The sequence below is a fragment of the Temnothorax americanus genome, unplaced genomic scaffold, assembly GCF_048541705.1.
Source record: "Temnothorax americanus isolate GAGA-0224 unplaced genomic scaffold, ASM4854170v1 Scaffold71, whole genome shotgun sequence".
In the NCBI taxonomy this organism is placed as follows: domain Eukaryota; kingdom Metazoa; phylum Arthropoda; class Insecta; order Hymenoptera; family Formicidae; genus Temnothorax; species Temnothorax americanus.
This window is the reverse complement of record NW_027509794.1, coordinates 50,121-70,906: the sequence shown is the minus strand read 5'-3', so window position 1 is coordinate 70,906 and position 20,786 is coordinate 50,121. Positions and strand designations below refer to the sequence as shown.

Sequence of the window (20,786 nt, the reverse complement as noted above, 5' to 3'; positions counted from 1 at the left end):
CTACATTAATTACCTTAATTTAATCTCACTCGGTCTCTCGTTGAAATGATGACGGCGCAAAAAGACAGGAATCACGAACCACCATGTTTGTTGATCTTTTCGCGATTTTCTGCCGATGTTAAGGCCCGTATTCATATGGCAATTTTATAGATGTTAGCCTTAAATTGATAGAAATAAAGCTTAAGTCGTAGGTAAATAAACCAATCTTCGATTACTTTAATATGTGAGATAATTTTTCGGTTTTTTTTTTCGTTTTTAAGACTAATAATAAACCAACAAACGCTAAAATTAGACCAACAATCATCAGCAAACGATTACGCATCGATTAGGCTTTTTTGAAATTAAAAATAAAATTTTTCCGGCTAACTTAATGCTAATTTTTCTTTTTAAATTAAAAAAAAAATTAAGAATCAACAAACGTTGTAATTAAGCCAACAATCACCAACAAACGACCAACAAACAATAAAAAAATATAAAAATTAATAAAGTCGAAGTTGACCGGCTAATTGTAAGTTACCGGAGCTAGTATACCAGGAACAACGTAACGCATGGCGGCGTCTGTTTGAGGCGGACGCCGCGCCATCTCGCGTAATAAATCTCAACTTTTTTCGGGAGAGAAAGTGACGCGTAATAAATAGTTTTGACAAAACGCATTTATTTGCATATCTTAGCATAACACTTACGTTTAATAATGTCCGTAATTATTAAATGTGGATTTCAAAGCGTGAAGTTAAATTTGTTTAGAAAGAAAAGTGTTTCAAAAGGGAAAAAATTGTTTTACAGCAATCATGTTGGTCATATTAGCAAAGAAATATTGCGAGGGACAGTTTTGAGAGAAACTCTCCTGGTGGATTTATCACCAAAAATAATACTAATTTTTATAAACCTGTAATCGAGGTATAACACATAATATAGTAATATATATATACCCAGATAGCACACATCTGCAAACATGTCCGAAACCGGGTCATTAGACGTGTTTATGACGATTTTAAGACGTCTTATGTCTCAATTTTGAAACCAATTATTAGTTTTAATATAGGAAATATTGATATTTCAGTTAAATAATGATAGAGAAATCTTAAATTGCTTGTGTACGTGTAAAGCTGGAAAGGGATATTGCAAGCATGCAGCAGCGGTCTGTATTTTTGTGAACAAAGAGAATTTTAGATAAAAAACTGACAAACCTATGCTGTGGAATCGACCACCTGAAGAACAATAAGCAGTAGTAAAATTTGCTATTTTAAATAATCACAATTTTGTCATTGATACACTTAATGAATTTATACATCCTGATACAAAAATTAGTATGAAGTAGGTCTGAACAAACTTCTAAAATTGAGACATTTAAAACTTATTTCAAAACAGTTATTAGACTATAAATTATTTTGCCCAGAATACTCATGATTTTTTAAATTGATTTAATTTTATATGTTATAAGTTTTCTTTCTCTCTTTTTCTCTTTATTATAATAAAAAATTTTGTTAACTAAATTTTATTTACATACTCATTATTAACAGTATATATGACTGCGAAACATATATATGGTCTTTTTCAAAACAATTTTTTAAGGTTTTTAAGGTTAACTTTTGTAGTTACATTTTCATTCCAATAATACCCAGAGATTATATAATTGTTTGAGAAGATATTATTAATTATATTACAAATTAATTATATTACAAAAAAATCTTTATTACAATATTGAAAGACAATTTTAAAAAACACAACGATACTTACGTCAAACGTCGCACCACAATTATCCATTTCTTTTTTCGCTCTATTTCCCATGAACATTTGGAAATGAGTAAAAACGAACATTTTTTGTATTCTTTCTTGTATTTTTGCACCCCACTACACAACAACAATTATTAGAATTCTTTTTCTCTGCAGAACTCATTTTCTTTTATCGTTGTTTCTCCCTGAAAAATTTCGACACGGCGCTACACGGTGGCGCTGAGAACGATGCTTAACTAGCGTATTGGCCGCCTTTGTCCTTGCCCTCGAGGAAGTTGGCAGGTTTCTAGGGTAAAAGATACCTCGCCATTGCACCGACCTCGGGCGTCGCTCGCCAAAATCACGGACAATATGATTGGAAAATCCGGATGGGATCAGCTCGTCCTGATAACCGCTAAAACCGGTTAGGCAAATGCATTTAGGTTAGGTAAATGCACGATAATGAAATTGGCTTCTTACGGGAAAAAAGGCGCAAACAAATCATATAAATGTATTCGAAACAACAATCTTAATTTGTAACAACACAATAATCTGTTTTTCATTTTCTTTAGTTAAAAAAAAAAAAACCATTTTCCAGAGTATGCTAACTTAACATGAAGAGAGAAGGAATGTATTTTCTCTTCTTAAAGATGATATCTAAAAATTTCCCGAATCTTTAAAAAATTTATATGTATTATAGACATTTTTACCTTTGTAAGCCTTAGGCAATTACTTCATTTCTCCCTAAGTTATTTAAAGCTTGCAATTACTCACGTTGGAAAAAAATAAAAAATAACAAGATCTTTTTATCTCGTTTCTCGTTTTATCTCGTTTCTCTAAATACAAATATTTCATGAATTATGTATTATGATAACAAAGAAACAAATGCAGACGTAGCAAATAAGGTCAACAGGCTTTGGAGTTTTCCGTTACCCGCGAGAAAAAAAAGGAGAATTTTATGCAACTCTACAATTCTCAACGAGAGAGATGATCTTCTAAGGGTTATGCAACCGTAATTGACGCGTGATTGTGGCGTCACGATACGACGACGACGTCAGTCGTGTATCCACCCACGTCCTAGATGATATTAGAAACACGCAAGTGGGTGGTGGAGGATACGCTAAATGACACGTGTGCGGTCGATCGTGCCGCAGCGTGTCACGACGCGACGATGCGGCGATCTGAATGCACTTGCATCAGTTTATTGCACACGTTGTAACCCGTTTTATACTCGGAGCGGGAAAAGAGAAGAGGTGGCTTCGTCGAAACGCACGCACGAGATAAAACTCGCGATAAAACAAGAGAAATAAAATTCGATTGCTTTGTGTATCCGACTCATTTGACTCCAAAGAAAAAAATAAAGAACAGAAAGATTTTAAGGTTGATTCACACTATACGGCACGGACTGTCACGTTCTGGCAACGACACGTACCGGCACCGGCACGACCCATTTTACGTATATTCAGATTGCTTCGGCAATCGACCGTCAGTTTTATAACAACCACAAAATGGATGGATCATCTAGCGATGATAAATTGGTTGTTATGGCCTTACTTTTAGACGAAGATGAAGGCAAAGTAAAAAAAATGAAGGAAAAAAATCGAAAATGGGTACATCCTATATTAAAACAAAGAAAACTTGAAGGAGAGCATTGAACATTATTAAAAAATTTATTAAGGTGATGCTGGAGCCGTCTGTTTTACCGATTATTACGGCATTTCTTTGTCGTCACGTAGCGTCGTATTAATTAGTATTTGACAGAATTAAAAATCCTTTTTCCAGAATTGCAGTACATACATTAATGATTCAGGGGAACTCCGATTTTATATGAAAAATGAGAAAAAATTACGGAAGTACAGATTTCCTTATCTACTTTTGACTTTTATCTCAATATGGCGTCTCGAGTCGCGGCGAGCTGTCAGCTCGTCACAAGATGTATTTCATATAAGAGATATACCATTGGTATGAGCGCGAAAACAAGTTCCCCTGAATTTCACAACAATAAAAACATCAATAAACCCTCCAAATCAAGATTTGGAAGCGTAATATAAAAGTATAATGTCGATGTGTATCGTGCGTATATGTGCGTGCAATGTTAGGTGCTATCCTTGTCTATACAAAGACAGATATAGGTCGATAACATAGAAAATGGTAATTTTGTCAGTTATACAGACGGCTCCAGCATCACCTTAAAATATGAAGACAAATTTTACCAATATTTTAGAATGCCGCAATGCAAGTTTTTTGAATTATTAAAATTAATTGTGCCTATGTGTTACAAAAAGAAAATACGTCGTTTCGTAAGGTAATTTCACCGACAGAAAGACTTGCAGTTTGTTTAAGGTAAACATTTTTTATTAAATTTACATTGTCTATAATCTGTTTGTTCACCGAGATGTAGCATTGGAATTGACATATCGTAATATGACGGCGATAAAGTTGGAGTTGTTAAAGGTGAAGGAGATGCTGGGTATAGTTGACATTGACGGTGACGATGGTGATACTGATATTGATGATAAAGGACGTGATACATACGGCTTAGTGTGATATAATTCGGCAGAATGTTGACGTATAGGTGCATTAGGAGGTTGCTCTTGCAAAATTTGTTTCGTTTCAAGATCAGAGATAATGGAGAATATTTGTGATTTAGCTATATTTTGATAGTACGCAGAAAAACTGTTTACTACTGTTGCTGCAATACTTAAAAAAAAAAAAACGTGTCTATTGCATTAGATTGTGGAGTCGGTGGAGTTATTTGCGCTTTTGCAGTTTTTTTCTCCAACAAATATTTTATCATCACTGCTGATGCCGTTTCTGGTTGTTTGACATTTATTTTCTTTATTCTTAGCTTTAGTGATAATTTTTTTGTTAATTTCTTTTTGTTTTCTCTTTTTCTCATTTTCAGCGTGTAACTCCTCATCCACATTATCATCCTTGTCATCGTCTTTATCGTCGTTTCGATCATCTCTTCTATCGTTTCTATCATCTTCTTTCTCATTGTTTGTCATCATATTCGTCTTCATTCGGTTCATCTTCATTATCATCATCACTGACATCTTCTAAATTACTGCATGTCTCTTTCTTGCATGAATGGTAGTAAGAACGACACTTCATCTTCCAATTTTTTTATTTTTGAGGCGGCCTGTCCATTTTTTGTTTTACGTTTTTTTTAACGCTTTTCTAAAAGAATCTCGAACATTCGTCCATGTTTTTTTACAAGCAGTCGCTGGAAAAAACGAACAATTTGTTTATATTAATATTTATAGTATATTTGATATTTTATAATTCATTTATTATCTTATATTTCGTAGGTTCTTAGCTACTGGTGATTCGTATAGAACAATAACTATCAGTTATAACTCGGACATTTAACGGTGCAATCGATTGTTATTCAAGTATGCGAAGCGATAATAGAGAATTTGATGCCACTAACAATGCCAAAGCCTACAGTGGATAAATGGAAAAAAATTGCCGAAGAATTTTGGGATATTTGGAATTTTCCAAATTGTTTAGGCGCTCTTAATGGGAAATTTTCCATTGTTCTCTTAGCATTAGTCGATGCACATTACAAATTTATTGTGGTAGACATAGGCGGATATGGTAAGAATAGCGATGGAGGCCTATTTGCCAATTCTAAATTGGGCAAAGCTCTCGAAAAAAATAAATTGAATATCCCGAAAGATAATGCGCTTCCTAAACGCAGAATGTTATGCCTTATGTCATAGTTGGCGATGAGGCATTTCCGTTAAAAAAATATTTATTAAGACCATATCCTGGTTCTCAAATTCAAAGAGATAAATCAAAAAGAATTTTTAACTACCGTCTCTCACGCGCACGTAGAGTGTCGAAAAATGTATTTGGAATATTGAGTCAAAAATTTCAGCTTTACAATCGAAGACTGAAGTTAAAACCAAAAAATGCAGATAAAATCATTTTGACTACGTGCATTTTGCACAATTATATCCGAGTCTATAATATTAATGCCATACAACAAGACCATGCGCATAGAACTGACACTGGTTTACAAAATTTACCACGACAAGGAGAAAGTGCAGGAAATACTGCATTTACTGTTCGAAATGCATTCAAGGAATTTTTTATGACAAAACATGGCCGTGTTGAATGACAAGACACAATAAATTAAAAAATATTTTATAAAAACTATTTTATTAGTACAATAGAATAAATTATATTTATCTTACCTGGCTGGTTCATTTCTTTCGCAATTCTTCTCCAAGCATTTTCTTTAAATATATTATCACTATATTTTGAATGGCTCATTACATATAATGGCTTACAAGATTTAACCATTTCAATTAATTGTTCCTGGTCCATCTTGTTAATTGCGTCCGTTCTTCACCGTTATTCAGTTCAGACTGTCCGACTCGCCACCGACAAGTCCCGACACGTTCCGACACGGGCCGTCAAAACATTCTTTGTGATAATGTCGGTCAATGTCGGTACGTTCCGTTGACGAAACGTGCAGGTTGGTGCCGGTTAGTGTAGACAGTCTCGTTAAGGGGATCCTATAGCGAAGGCCGAACTTCCTCGACGTCGGTAATGTCAAAATTTCTAATCCTGTTTTCAATGTTATATATCTATATCTGTTCTTGTCTAACGAAAGGCATCTGTCTTTGTTCGATTGCTGCGCCATCGACCTGAATGTGCTTTTGCTTAAGGGGGTCGTCTGGTCAAGAGGCTGTTTTTTGGGGAGAATTTTTTGTAAGGAATCATAAAAATACACTTTTTTGAAACTTTTACATCATATTTATTGATATTTAAAGAGTATTTAGAAATTTTTCCAAGTTGATATATGGCCAAGAATCCGCTGTAGAGCGCCCCGACGACAGCTGTGTAAAAAAAAAATTCCTTTTAATCTGTGGATGTGTGGCTATCGTGTGAACTAGAACCAAATAAAAATATTGAAATTTCAATTTTTGCCACCGTTTTGAAAAAAGTTTCATTATGAACTTTTTTCAAAACGGTGGCAAAAATTGAAATTTCAATATTTTTATTTGGTTCTAGTTTACACGATAGCCACACATCCACAGATTAAAAGAATTTTTTTTTTTTTTAGGATGAACTGGAGATTTGGAATCGTGGGTACCGTTTTTTTTTATACAGCTGTCGTCGGGGCACTCTACAGCGGATTCTTGGCCATATATTAACTTGGAAAAATTTCTAAATACTTTTCAAATATCAATAAATATAATGTAAAAGTTTCAAAAAAGTGTATTCTTATGATTCCTTACAAAAAATTCCCCCCAAAAAACAGCCTCTTGACCAGACGACTCCCTTAAGGGGATCCTGCAGTGATAGGCAAACTTCCTCGATGTCGATAATGTCAACCTTTCTAATTTTGTTTTCCCTACATCTGTCTTTGTCTAACGAAATGACATCTCAACATCTGTCCTTTTTTTTTATTGCTCGCCATCTCTCGCAAAATCCAACAACTACGTTGCTGCTCTTCTTGTCATTCTGCATCCGTATTTGCATTACTAAAATAATTTTTAGATGGATCTTTTTTTGTACGCATTGAATCTTACTTCTACTTACACGATATTATTCCTACATGTTTTCCCAAGGGTGGATGATAAACATTATGTATGTATAAACTGCAGAATTTTTGTTTTAAGCAAATATTGTAGTCAGGTGACAGCTGCGTATGTGCCCAAATAAGTAATATTTATAATTTTTTGATGTTTTTGATATAAAATTGCGTTTGGCACCCTAGATTTTTGTGCGGACTTTAATTCTGTAAAAGATTTTTGCAATTCTATAAAGCCAATTAAAAGATCTATCTAAAAACGATAATGTCGGTAAATCATATGGCTGCAGGATCCCTTTAATAAAACTTCATTTTACAAAATCTTTTTGTCTAGACGTTGAATCTTAGTTTTATTTACACAATATTGTTCCTACATGTGTGTTGTCCCTACCTCGCCTGGGTGTCATTAAATATATATAAAGTGCAGTAATTTTGTTATTGTCGTCAGATGACAGTTGTATGTGCCCAAATTAGTAAAATTTTTAATTTTTTTTGTTCCCGATATGAAATCGTGTGTCGCGATGTAGATTTGTATGCGTACTTTAATTCTAGACCAAAAACTTGCAATTCTGTAAAGCCAATTCAAAGATTTCTTAAAATGAAAAATGTCGGTAACTACTGCCACTATAAGATCTCCTTAAAACGCATTGTTTAATGTTTTGTCGTGCCAGTCAATGTCAGTCGTAAAGTCGTGAGTCGTAAGAATTGACCAATCACAGTCGATTATTCTCCTCAAATTCGATTGTGATTGATCAATTCTTACGACTCACGACTTTACGACTCGCATTGTAGACCTAGCATGAGTTTTCACCCGACAGTGAAAACGAGACTCTTTCGTGGAAATTCCACGAGATAAATTTTATCGTGACGGTTTGTGCCCGTCACTACACTTAAACGTCATAAAAAAAGTGCTGTTCTGTTAGATAAAATTTTATTAAAATTTATGTTAAAGTTACGAAATCATAATAACTTCGTAATAACACACTCGCGACTTATACCACGATAAAAGAGAAATACGAATCTTATTCGCAAAAAAAAATTAATGCTTATAATCGCGATACGCATTCGTCATGCAAATGGAACAATGACGAGCAAATGGAAACGGAACTTTATTTCCCGTGGTCGTGTGCGTGAAGAAAGTTATTTTCCTCGAAGCGGTTTGCGAGGCAAAATCGTATTTCTCTTTTTTCCATTTTTCTTTCATAGGAAACTCGCCCACGTGTGATTGCTATGCTACTTTTTAATATATCGCCTGTCGATCGACAGACGACGAAAGTTCACAGTGCGTGCCCGTACACCGTACGGTGTCAATAAGCAATCGATCTATCTTTCTTTCCTCATTGCGCAATATTATTAAAAGTGAAATTGTTATTTAATCGCAAACTGCATTTTGTCACGCATTGCTGATGCAATCAAAGCACAAACAATTACATAATTCCGCGCGGTTTACACTATTTTAACTCCAGACCATATCTCTCAGCGTATCGTCAGACGTTATGGCATCAACTTTTACAAAACAAAACAGTGTCTCTAATTAAAGTTCGATTTTTTCTCGCAAGGTGTAGTCTATCGTGTATTCTACCATAGATGATACATTAATCAATCAATCTTTATTAACTTCAGTTTTTGCCAAGAAGGGGACTATAGTTTACGAAGTAACTTAAACTCACTCATACCTCCCAGGCAACCATACTACTAATTACTCCTATCTACTCTTCCCTGTTCTAGCCTCTTTCTCTTTTAATCGTGATCTTGATCGATCCAATTCTACTGTAAGATTTCGTTGATAACGTCGAAAATATACTTACACCGCGTCTGTATCGTGCGACATTATCGAGGATAGAGGATTGCAGAGAAAATTCGAGTGAAATTATGACGATAATTATACTTGCGGTATATCCCCGCTCGCAATTTATGCCCTCCGCCCTCTCTTCCTTTAAGGCCTTCACACATAAAATCGTGTAAAAACGTAAAACGTAAGCGTAAGAAAATCGACCAATCCCAATCAAGTATTGTGCTGTCCGTAACCTCAGTAGGGGAAAATCAAATTGGGATTGATCGATTTTCTTACGCTTTACGTTTTACGTCCTTACGGCATTTTATGTGTAAAGGCCTTTAGCCTCTACAGCCTTCATACACAACAATAACTGGTGGCTTCGTGTGTATGGGGGTGGTCGGGTGGTACAATATGGCAAAAGTATTGGACAACTTTATATGCCGAGATAGATACAGGAACATCGCTATAAATACAGGAGGGAGGAGAGGTAAATGAGAAAATTAATATTTTTATATCTATTCACGTGAACATGAATCACTCTTGTGTTACCTTTATTGTGTAAGAAGAAACGACGCGTAATGCGAAATACATGGAAGAAAGACAACCGTAATCGGTTTCTCACTCACAAGATGTAATAACAGGATGTTTAGGATACAAAAGTACTAGTGTGGAGCTTCTTCGACTTTTGTCCAAGCTTTGGGATCTTACAGTCAGTGAATAAACAGAAGTATACGCGGTGTCCTGTAAAAAAAAATTTCCGAAAGAGATGTGTATCCAAGAAGTGAGAAAATTAATATTAGGGAAGCTTTATTCTAATCTCTTCACGTGGTCTTTTCAGTCAAACAACAAACACAATCTATTAAGAACACTTTATAACGTCTAATTAAACTGTTGTATTTTTACATAAAAAGGGACTAGGAAATATTTTTATCTGCATAACATACACGAGTATTTTATCTCATTTCTCAATTTTTAAATTTAAAGGCGAGTCTGCGAATACAGTCCAGTCTCTTTAAATTAATAAATTCGGAAGCGAGCTGTAGTACACTGCGTTTGATTAACGTAAGGACAATTCAGGTTCAAAATAATAAACCAACAACAGCAAAATCGGCTGTTCATTTTAAATACATACAAGCGGATTCGGCGAAACTACTCAAAATGCATGACCACTTTACGATCTCGAATTAGCTGATCTTTCCAGCTAATCAGTCCTGCAAAAATGCATACTAAGGTCAAGACGTGCGACAAATGTCAAACTCAAATGTCAATGACACTGAAATATATACGAACTGGAACGAGCGCTGCTATAGAAATCCACGGTAGGCGAGCGATATAAGAGAGAAGTCCTAAGTTCCTCTCTTCTCCTTGTCTAACTCACAACGTAGTCAAGAGTGGAAACAACAGGCTAATCAAGAAGACCAGACAAGAACAGAGCGCTGCTCGAGACACCTTGACATGCTCTTTCTCATATCGCACAGACAGGCCCAGCGCTCGTTCCAGTTAGTATATATTTCAGTGGTCAATGAACAAACTCGGGATTGCATTATCGGTACACGTCGCAACCTCCCGATAATGCGAGAAGGTAAATTTATTCGAGAGTAACGAGAAAAAATACGCTCTAGATAAACAGTGAAAGAGATTTATAGACGAAACATCGTAGTAAATTCTGAAGGAACCAACTTTGAAGACATTAACGTTCTACGCAATTAAAAATCGTTTTTAAAAATTGCTCCAAACCTATTTTTTCTTTTAATTTTCTTTTTATTTAGATCGCGTTAAACAATCTACAATTCGTATTCGCCCAGCAGTTTTATGGATAAAGAACACAGGGTCCACCGTTTACCCGACATTTTCGCATAAGAATTTTCGTCTTAGAATGTTCCACAAAATCTATCAGTAAAACGGTGTTCGGTCTTTTTCGGACACCCTATATAAGTACATATTAACATACTTTATCCTTTCCTGGGGGCTTATTACGTATCTTTTCACGAGGTAAAAATAAGAAAAGTGAGAGAATTCACTAAAGTATATACGATTTCATTGGTCGAAATCTAGTAAATCTGTTCACTTTTCGCATTTTCACCTCGAGAAAAGATACATAATAGTATTAATAGTAGGAGAGCCGGCTGCACAAAACTCGACAAAACCCTCCCTCATCGAACATCCGGCTGAATTTTATTCGAATAGATAGCTTTTTTAGTGGTTAACCCTGTGCCGGGTTTTATATGCCCTGAAATTTGACCGAAGTGTTAAAAAAAGGGCTACTTCCGGTATATATAATTTTTTTAAATGAAACCCCCTTAAAGAACATCCGGCTAAAACTTGTGCCAATCGATTCAGGATGTCAAGCACTTTGATAAAAAAATATGCTGCCACCCCCCACCTTGACAGGAACCATGGCAGCAACCCTTAAACGTGACACGTGACATATTTTCGTACCGTACCTCCCTCACAGAACATCCGATTTTTTTTTTTTGAAATGTAGCTCGAACATTTCTGAACATAAAAAAACAATGCTGCCATCGCTGGCCTTGACCAAAAATTTTTGTGCCACCCTTAAGTCGCGCGACTTTTGGCTGCCAATTTGTAACGGGTCAATAATTCCCTCACAGAACATACGGGTAATCTCTTGCCATGTATTTAAATAGAAAATAAGACAATCTTTGACGAGAACAATCTTAAGAACCGACTATGAATATCGTCCATACTATCGCGAAAATTCCCATCGAATATTTTGTGGAAAAAATAGTTTGTGATAAACAAGCTGCGCGTACATTGGTAGTGGTAGAGGTGGAATTTATGTTGATTTATATTTATGGAAATATTAATCGACTCTACTGGCCCTGGCTAAGGTAATATTTTTCGCCCTAAATTTAATTATTTAAATGATATATAAGTATCAAAGATTACATGCCGATAATCGAACCAAATCGTGGTCGTATTGTCTTGGCGATTATAATGGCCAGTAGAGTCGATTAATATTTCCATTGTTGTTTATCATTTAACTGGCGAAGTAAAAGTAATTTATTCCATTTATATTTATGTTTTAATCCTACTTTTAAGATTTTAAATACAAAAAAATAAGAATAAAGAATAAAGAAATAAAAATACGTGAATGTTATATAAACTTACCTTGTTTCATTCCATACCTCTACCAATGTACGCGCAGCTTGTTTATCACAAACTATTTTTTCCACAAAATATTCGATGGGAATTTTCGCGCTAGTATGGACGGTATTCATAGTCGGTTCTTAAGATCGTTCATGTCAAAGATTGTCTTATTTTCTATTTAAATACATGGCAAGAGATTACCCGTATGTTCTGTGAGGGAAGTATTGATCCGTTAACAAATTGGCAGCCAAAAGTCGCGCGACTTACGGATGGCACAAAAATTTTTGGTCAAGGCCAGCAATAGCAGCATTGTTTTTTTATGTTCAGGAATGTTCGAGCTACATTTCCAAAAAAAAAATCGGATGTTTTGTGAGGGAGGTACGGTACGAAAATATGTCACGTTTAAGGGTTGCTGCCATGGTTCCTGTCAAGGTGGGGGGTGGCACCATATTTTTTTATCAAAGCGCTTGACATCCTGAATCAATTGGCACAAGTTTCAGCCGGATGTTCTTTAAGGGGGTTTCATCTCAAAAAATCATACCGGAAGTGGCTCTTTTTTTAACATTTCGGTCAAGTTTCAGAGCATATAAAACCCGGCACAGGGTTAACCACTAAAAAAACTATCTATTCGAATAAAATTCAGCCGGATGTTCGATGAGAGAGGGTTTTGTGCAGCCGGCTCTTGGACTATAACAGACCCCCTGATAACTAGAGGTCAGCATTAATCCCAAAAATTTTTTAAAGAATTACACTAACTCCTAATCTTTACTCTTCAATAAACACGTTCTTTCTTACAGAATTGCTTGTTTATTTTATCCAAAAATTATCCATTTCGTATTGCAAAATAAATACCTTTTTTGGAACGCACACTGCCGTACTATTTTTTCCCAAAGTGTCACATCTCATACAGTCATAAATTTTTAGCTAAAAATATCAGTAATTAAAAAATTACAAGTCATTTTTTGTATATTAACTTTTACGATTTTTTTAAATGTGTTAATATTAAATAATTAATAAAGTTAACATTGCAGGTTTTACAACATTTCAAGAAGGTTTAGAATTTTTCCAAGTCAAAATAATGACAACTGTAAATACAATAGCCGATTAAAGTAACTGGGATTGTTTTCACCCCGGTGTGTGACTATTATAAAACTGTGATGTTAGTGACCACGAAAAGTTAAATGTAAAATTAAAAAATAATTCTAATTTAAATTAAAATTTAATTTTATTTAAATACGTACGCGTACATTAAAATACGCGACGCGTAGAATTATAAACAAAATTTATCCTTCCCTCCCTAAAATCCGAATTAGGTGTAGCTCGCCCAAAGTGGACTTTATATATTTTGCTCAAAGCAAAACTAAGAAATATAATGCAATCGGCATGTTTATTTCGACAAATATTTCAAATATAAATTCCAAGACAAAAATAAATGTAATATACGTTAAGAAAGCAGAGGAAGTTTTATGAAATACACGTTCGAGCTTTAGAATATCAAAATAAATATAGAAAAAATGATTTAATTACGCGCGAGCTTAATTATTCGTAACGAATTATTGTAAAAGCTATCCGTAAACATATTTATAATAATTACTCGATTAAGCGAAAGATCGAATTTAATTCCGATCGGAAATTTCAGTCGGAAAATTGAGCGGCGCAGCGCCGCCGCGCATACAGGATATCCCAATATCTCCAATTTGTTTTGCAATGACAGATTCTTCGATGAATTTCAAATTGATTTTATCCCCGTGCGAGCGGAAATTTGTTGGGAGAACTAATTGACGGCCGAGAATTAATTAATCCTTGAAGAATGAGAGATCTCAAATGCTGCAATGGATAAACGTTAATAAATTACGCAGTCTTGTCTTTTTATGGAAGAAAGAGTAGTATACTACCTTTACGCGAGCGTTACTTCTGTAGTAAGTTACGATAATTCCTTCGCGTGAACGGGATTTTGTAGTAATTTGCGATAATTTACTCCGCGTAAACAAGTGAATTATTGTAAGTTACTACAGAAGTAACGCTCGCGTAAACGTATAGTATAGGTAAATTTTACTGCGGTAGGAAGTGGAGTCAAGTTCTCCAATTACGAGAATCCTCCGACGTCAAAAAGACCACGACTTTCCGCTAACTTCGCCGAGAAAAAACTAATTTCGAACTCATTAAAAAATCACTACGAAATAAAACGGCAGCCTCAGATCACATATTCGCGACCGCATTTAAATTCGCTTCGCGAATTTCCCGAGAAAGCAGTCCGCTTATCTCTCGCAGATTGCAACGACGACTTTCTCGTGATATTATTAGGAGAATCTATTTTTCCTTGTCACTGCACAATCGAAAATCCATCTGCGTCATATTGCCTGCATCGCCGTACCGTACCACGATTGCGAAAATATATAAGACGAGCTCCATTACTCTTTACTGCGTTCTATCGCGGATCGATCTCTCGCATCCGCCCCGCCGAAATCGGTGTCAGACGACGGGGGCGATTATCTTGAAGGCTCGTAGAAAGGCGATGCATCACGCTCTATATATAAACGAATTAGCTCTCATATATGCGAGGAATACTCTCATGGCGAGGCGCCGTCGAGAGTGTGTCATTAATCGCCGGCGCGCTTCTGGTTACGCTCACTAACCTTGAGGCGGATCGATAGGTCTGGCGAAGCTGGCGTCTTCCAGAGCGCAGCGGTGTGACTTTACCTAGCCGATGGAGCGGCCAACTGTCACTAGCACCAACAACCGCGTATGTAATAACTGCTACTGGATACGCACCGTACTGCGATGAAACAAAACGATTTTGCGTCACGTCACGTTTCGAGCGCGCACACGCACATGAACCATGAACCCATCGGCCACCACCGCACGCTCGGATCGCAAATGAGCGCTCAGCACAGTGAAGTGAGTGAAGTGAAGCGCGGCACAGTCGAGTGAGTCGAGCAGGAGCAGTGGAGCAGGGCTGACGCGGCTGTCGGTTGTCGGCCGTCGGGCACAGTAGCGCGGCGTCACGTGGCTAATGTCCCATGAGTCACGTGACCACGCCGAGCCAATGGAACACGTCATAATGCGCGCGCACGATGATAACAAAGGTGGCTATCGTCATGCGCGGGAAACGGGGCGTTTTGAATTATGCGATATTCCGTCTCCGATTCGCGTTTTCTTAAAGCCCGGTGTCCACGATGCAAAAACTGTGTCCAAGTTTCGGTTTAAGCCAATCAAACTGCTACTTTTCTGTAAGAGCTGCTAGTTGATTGGCTTAAACCGAAACTTGGACACAGTTCTTGCATCGTGGACACCGGGCTTTAGACTTTCTTTTGAAATGGAACACGTGTATATATATATATATATATATATATATATATATATATATCCAATTATTCCGCGGAGAAAACAATAATGAAGTAAAATAAAAGAAAAATATACCTAAAAATGACGATGACTTACAAGGGAATGTTTAAAACTGTCCCTTACCGATTTTAATGGGTTTTGGATATATTACAGAGTAGCAAAAAATAACAGACAGTATTTTTTTTATCGGCTTCGAAGCATGTTTAGAGATTGAAACAACCCCTTGAAAGAAATTCTATGTATTTAATTACGAGTGAATATTTCTGAAACCGTAAGGTATATGAAAAAATGTTTTAGACAAAAAGATTACGGAATTAAACTCTATTACGGTATTAAATTGATCTCTGTAATCGTGTATTTAGATTTTTTTACTGTCATATTTTTTCAACATACCCCCACCTTAATGTTATTTTTGCAAAAATATGACTTTTAAAAAATCTAAATATACGATTACAGAGGTCACTTAATACCGTAACCTTTTCGTCTAAAACATTTTTTTTATATACACAGTTAAAAAATAAAACGTAATTTTAACATTTTTTACATGTCCCAGAAAGTTAAAATGACTCCATTCATCATGTGTTACTTGTTGATAAGTTAGAAATGCTAATTAAATGACACTAAACTTTACATTTATATTTGTTCTTTTGACTTTATTTTACAAGTTATATTAACACATAATGTTAATTATTTTACAGATTTTACTTAAATTATGTGTAATAGAAACATTTAATTTTAGTAAATTTAATATTACTAGACACTACAGACGCGCGCTTGGCGCGCGCTATTTAGCTTTAACATTATGCTATTACTATTACACTATTAAAATATATACAATGACAGCTGCAAATGAAGTAAGCGCAGCAAGATAACTAATCGGCATCGCGGAAAAGTGACAACAATACCTACGACATGCTCTTTTTAGAAGAGGATTTTGTATGTTAAAGTTTACGATTATTTGAAAATTTACGTTTAACTTTTGTTTATGTGTTAAAATAACTTTAAGACGTGTTGATTTTTTAAAGTAATTGTGTTAAAAAAACAAAATAATATTTAATTTCTAAATGACATATATAAAGTGTTAAGTTATTATCACGTTGACATAAATGTAACACATGAAAATGTTAAAAACAAAATAACAGTTGTTGTATGTTAATTTTACATTGAAATAATAATCAAATCTTGGTGACACAAGAAAATTTTAACATATGGACCGTTATGTACACACGATTTTTTACTGTGTATACTTCACGGTTTCAGAAATATTCACTGGTAATCAAATACATAGAATTTCTTTCGAGGGGTTGTTTCAATCTCTAAACATGCTTCAAAGCCGATAAAAAAAATATGTGTTTGTTATTTTTCGCTACTCTACAATATTACCTATATCCAAAGTCCATCAAAATCAGTGAGACTGTTCCAAATCTTCCCTCGTTATTATAGTATTAAGCCGGTTCTACAATACGTCGCAAACGATGGCAAATGGCAACTGCTAGTTGAAAAGTGTTTATTCTGATTGCCGATTGCTCCATAGTTAGGGTGCGTTCCCACTATACGCGACGCGCGACGCGTATAGTGGGAATGCACCCTTACTATCGCCAAAAAAATTAAAAGTTTGCCAACTCTCTTTTGACAACCGCAATTGACAAGCGCGATGTGAAAATAACACTTTTCAACTAGCAGTTGCTATCGTTTGCAATGTAGAACCGACTTTAACGTACGTTAGTGCTGGTCTACAACCTTGCTTTAAAGGATATTTAAGCTCTAAGCCGTAAGAAATTGACCAATCACAATGGAATGTGAGGAGAATACTCGACTGTGATTGGTCAATTTCTTACGGCTTAGAGCTTAAATACCTTTTAAAGCAAGGTTGTAGACCAGCACTTACAATTAGTGCAAGTCTACATAATAGGTGTGTTTTAAGCCCTAAGCCCTAAAAAATTGTCTAATCACATGCAGTCAATTATTCTCCTCAAATTCAACTGTGATTGAACAATTTCTTAAGGCTTAGGACTTAAAACACCTATTGTAGATGGGCACTTACCGCGCTGACATAAATCTTAACTAATTATCGAAAATAAAATTATGCACGCGCGATTGATTCGATATAAAAAATATACCATTTTGAAACTAAATGCAAGCTAATTGTTTTTAATTTTTCATTAATTTGAGTTAAAGTATACTTTTTCAATTTGTGATTAATAATGATCGCGTATTTATTGATTTATTTCTTATTTATTCGAGATTTTGTTTTATCTCTCTAATATATACAACACGCATGCGTACTTACACATGTATTCCACCTCACGTCATTTTTACAACATGATTAATCTCGCGTGAATTCGCTACATTTCACGCGCCTTCTTAAAGCCGGTATTCATAGAGGTTGCGGTCCGATTCATGCTCACAACTCTCATGCTAGGTCTACAATGCGAGTCGTAACCGCATAGGGATACGACGGTCCATGCGGACCGCAGCTATAGTCGGTTCTTAAAGGCCTTCACACATAAAATCGCGTAAGGACGTAAAACGTAGCGTAAGAAAATCGACCAATCCCAATCGAGTATTGTACTGTCCGTAATCCGAGTAGGGGAAAATACTCGATTGGGATTGATCGATTTTCGCTTACGTTTTACGTCCTTACGGCATTTTATGTCCTAAGCCTTGAGAAATTGTTCAATCACAGTTGAATTTGAAAAGAATAATTGACTGTGATTGGTCAATTTTTTAGGGCTTAAAGCTTAAAACACCTATTGTAGACGGGCATTAAGTTCCTTGCACAATGAGGCAACAGGCAATTAGGAACAGGAAATAACCAAAAAATCGTTAATTACAACCTAAAAAATTCGAATACTATGATTGGTTGGCAACAGGCAATAGGCACAGAATTTTCAACGTGACGGAAACTCTGTGTCTATTGCTTGTGTCACTGTTTATTCTGCATTTATACATGATTTCTGACTTCTATTCCCTGTTCCTATTGCTTATTGCCTAGCATTGTGCAAGGAGCTTTATTTTAAGACAGTCTTGATAATGTCTTAGGGTGCCATTACATGGAGCGCGGAAACGCGGAAACGCGGAAGCGCGGAAGACAAAATTTACTAGATTTCCGTCGATCCGTTCCGTCTGTTTTGAATGCCTTATATTACATGGAGCATATTTTGAGCGGAAAAGCGGAACGGAGAATTATAAAATATTAATTTTTAACGGTATTTATTGATTAAAATGCTTGTATTCAATAGATAAGCTGAAAAGATAAGCATATTAATAAAAATTGCAATGAATTAAGTGAACACAATTTTAAGAAATGAATGCAAATGTCTATTTGTCACTATACTGTTCCGCTTTTCCGCGCAACGTGTGCTCCATGTAATATAAGGAGAAACAAACTCGCGGAACGAACGCGTCAAAATCCGTTGTCAACGCGGATACAGTATACTCCATCAAACGGAGCTGTTTAATCACATTGAAAAAAAAAGCTTTTACACATACTCTTCGCGTACTTTATTATTTAATAAAAGTGGCAGTATAATATTATAGATCCAAACATCATGTTGATGGTTATTATGAAGTATATCTTATATGCAAGCCAGGGTACGTACATAGGCTGCGTTAAGTACTGGCAGTGAATATCGAAACGCAGCCATACATACATACACACGATAATAGCGGATTCCGCTTTTCCGTTCAAACGTGCGGGACTCAACTCGCGGAAACGCGGAATCTAGTTACTATAATTCTGTTCCGCGCTTCCGCGTTTCCGCGTTTCCGCGCTCCATGTAATGGCACCCTTAGGGCCTAAACAGAATGGCTGTCTTATAACCTTAAGGCAGTGTTTTATGCCTTAAGTCTTTGTCTTATGTAACGCACAATACTGTGTTAATGTTTCCTGTCTTGTGTAGTTATACGTCGCGTATACTACACAAGACAGGAAACATTAACACAGTATTGTGCGTTACATAAGACAAAGACTTAAGGCATAAAACACTGCCAAGACAGCCATTTTGCTTAGGCCCTTATGCTGGGTCTACAATGCAAGTCGTAAAGTCGTGAGTCGCAAGAATTGACCAATCAAAGTCGATTATTCTCCTCAAATTCGACTGTGATTAGTCAATTCTTGCGACTCACGACTTTGCGACTCGCGCCATTGTGTCACATGGCATGTATTTTCCGCGTAACGCGCAACCGCGTAACCAATTAGAAGAGCGTTTCGCATTTTCGGTTACGCATATATTCGCGCTTCTGATTGGTTACGCGATACGCGTTTACACTATACGGCACGGACCGTCACGTTCCGACAACGACACGTAGGTCCGGTCTACAATGGATGTCGTAAGTCGGAGTCGTAAGAAATTAACCAATCACAATCTATTATTCTCCTTGCGGTCGAAGAATAATGAACTGTGATTGGTCAATTTCTTACGACTTCGACTTCCGACATCCATTGTAGACCGGGCCTTACGTTCACGCACGTTAGACAAGGATGGAGACAATAGGTATCCTTGTCTAACGTATGTGTCGTTGTCGGAACGTGACGGTCGACGGTCCGTGCCGTATAGTGTGAATCAACCTTTACGCGGAAAATATCAGTCCATGTGACCGCACCCTTACGCTCTCGAACTAAAATTTTCCAAGATATAAAATTTCCTCTCTTAGGAAATTAGGAAATTACGAAAGTATCGATCATGAACGTTTCAGCCGCCACACTCTTTCGTCATGCGTTTCCTGATTTTCGTGTTACGTATTCACCCGCAATCAGGCGACTGCGCGACGGCACGATTGCGTCGCGTAAGGGTTGGTTTATAATAGCCGTAACCGTTAATTTAAGCCGTAATCTTTAAGAAATTGACCAATCACAGTCGATTATTCTTCTCACATTCGACTGTGATTGGTCAATTTCTTAAAGATTACGGCTTAAATTAACGGTTACGGCTATTATAAATCAACCCTAAGACAGAAAATCGATACAGGCCTAGTTTACACCGGACCGTCTGATACGCGTATCAAGTACTATATCCGTATCAAATCCGTATCAAATCTCGGATTATCCCGGTGTAAACCGAAATTTGATACGGATACAGTACTTTTGGTACGCGTATCGAACAATCCGGTGTAAACTAGGCCACAACCTCGCTTCGGCACGCAACGTGTGCTGCATCGCATATTGTCGTTCGACGTTTCACAAAATGTATGAAAGAAATATAGACTACGGAGACAAGAGTAGCGCGTATATACTCATCGCTGGGAGTAAAATCCAGTATAAGTTGTCTCAAGCTCAAGCCCTATATAAGG

The 20,786-nt window shown here is 36.3% G+C and overlaps 1 protein-coding gene and 1 pseudogene across 8 annotated transcripts in view; both read right to left on the bottom strand.

The window, feature by feature from the left end:
• Positions 1-15,114, bottom strand: part of Snap25 (Synaptosomal-associated protein 25kDa) — an 80,921-nt gene extending 65,807 nt beyond the window's left edge. For 2 of the 7 annotated variants that reach the window (XM_077422578.1, XM_077422575.1), the window contains exon 1: positions 14,786-15,110. The gene's annotated coding sequence lies outside the window, so the exon portion shown is untranslated. Of the gene's footprint in view, positions 1-14,785 lie in introns of all 7 variants that reach the window. The other 5 variants (XM_077422577.1, XM_077422576.1, XM_077422572.1 and 2 more) reach the window with 5 other exon arrangements.
• Positions 165-6,660, bottom strand: LOC143906459 (uncharacterized; annotated as a pseudogene). The gene is made up of 2 exons (XR_013259522.1): positions 5,916-6,660; positions 165-4,939 (listed from the first exon to the last, which is right to left on the bottom strand). The product of XR_013259522.1 is annotated as an uncharacterized LOC143906459 (transcript).
• Positions 15,115-20,786: the final 5,672 nt, after the last annotated feature.